This window comes from Pteropus vampyrus, unplaced genomic scaffold (assembly GCF_000151845.1).
Source record: "Pteropus vampyrus isolate Shadow unplaced genomic scaffold, Pvam_2.0 Scaffold327, whole genome shotgun sequence".
In the NCBI taxonomy this organism is placed as follows: Eukaryota; Metazoa; Chordata; class Mammalia; order Chiroptera; family Pteropodidae; genus Pteropus; species Pteropus vampyrus.
This window is the reverse complement of record NW_011889108.1, coordinates 375,869-377,678: the sequence shown is the minus strand read 5'-3', so window position 1 is coordinate 377,678 and position 1,810 is coordinate 375,869.

The window sequence follows — 1,810 nt, the reverse complement described above, 5'->3', positions numbered from 1 at the left end:
ACAAGGTATCACTGGAAAGTTTTGCCACAAGGCATGGCCAATAGTCCTACACTATGTCAAAAATTTGTGGCTCAAGCATTGGCTTCCATACGGAGAAAATTTTCAACAGTCTATTTAATTCATTATATGGATGATATCCTGTTAGCTCATAAAAACGAGCCTGCACTTTTACAGTGCTATGATCAATTACAGAAGGAATTAGAACATTGGGGACTAAAAATTGCCCCTGAAAAGGTACAACGAGAAGAGCCTTATACTTATCTAGGATACATGTTATATCCCAAGGTGATAATGCCTCAAAAGATACAGATCAGAAGAGATCATTTGAAAACTCTCAATGATTTTCAAAAATTTCTAGGGGACATTAATTAGGTAAGACCTCATTTAAAGATTACCACTAGAGAATTAAAACCGTTGTTTGATATATTAAAAGGCGATGCGTCTCCTACATCACCTAGACAATTGACACAGGAAGCAAGAGAAGCTTTACAGCTAGTAGAATCTGCTATATCTGCCCAGCAGGTACAATATATTGATTATACTCAAGAGTAGTATGGATATGTTCTCGCTACAAAACATACACCTACTGGCGTTTTGTGGCAGCATGGACCCTTACGATGGATCCACCTCCCTGTGTCACCTGCTAAAGTTCTCAATCCATATCATGAAGCAGTGGCTTCTCTCATACAGCTGTTAAGAGAAGAGTCAAGGAAGTACTTTGGCAAAGAGCCACATATTATAGTAGTACCCTTTACTCAGCAGCAATTAAAATGGCTATTTCAAAATTCTGATTCATGGAACATAGCCTTTGCATACTATACAGGAAAAATTGACAATCATTATGCTAGCAACAAACTTTTACAGTTTGCTAATATGCAGTCATTTATCTTTCCTCGTGTAATTAAGACCACCCCGATACAGAATGCTCTTAATATATTTACTGATGGTTCCTCTAATGGAAAAGCCGTATATGCTGTTGACAACCAAAATCCTATTGTCATACAAACATCCCCTGCATCTGCTCAGATTGTAGAATTGCGGGCAGTTGCTGCAATTTTTCAAATATTCGCTCAACAACCCCTTAACCTATATACTGATAGTCAATACATTGCTAAAGCTTTAATTATATTGGAGACTATACCTTATATTGCTACCCACAATTCTGAGGTGCATTCATTATTAGCGCAAATTCAATTAGCTATGCACAACAGAAAAGAATTCTGCTATGTGACTCATATTCGAGCTCATACAAATCTCCCTGGTCCTTTGTCTAAGGCTAATACACTTGTTGATGCAGCCACCCACCTATGTCTGCTTGCTAGTAATGTTGAACAAGCACGACAATCTCATGCTATACATCATCAAAATAGTTCTTATCTAAAAAGGCAATTTCATCTCACCAGAGAAGCAGCAAGACAAATTATAAAAAGTTGTCCCACTTGCCCTCAGTTTTTTCATGTTCCTCATTATAGTATTAATCCCCATGGTTTGATACCGAATCAAATTTGGCAAATGGATGTAACCCACATTCCTGAATTTGGTAAATTAAAATATGTACATGTTACTGTAGATACATTTTCTGGATTCATTTTCACTTCTGCTTTGACTGGTGAAGCCACTAAACATGTTATTGATCACTGCTTACGCTGCTTTGCAGCTATTAGATGTCCTCAAATTCTTAAGACAGACAATGGCTCTAGTTATACTAGTGCCGCTTTTAAAACATTTTGCTCTCAGTTACATATTGAACATAAAACTGGTATTCCTTACAACCCACAAGGTCAAGGCATTGTAGAACGTGCCCATGGCT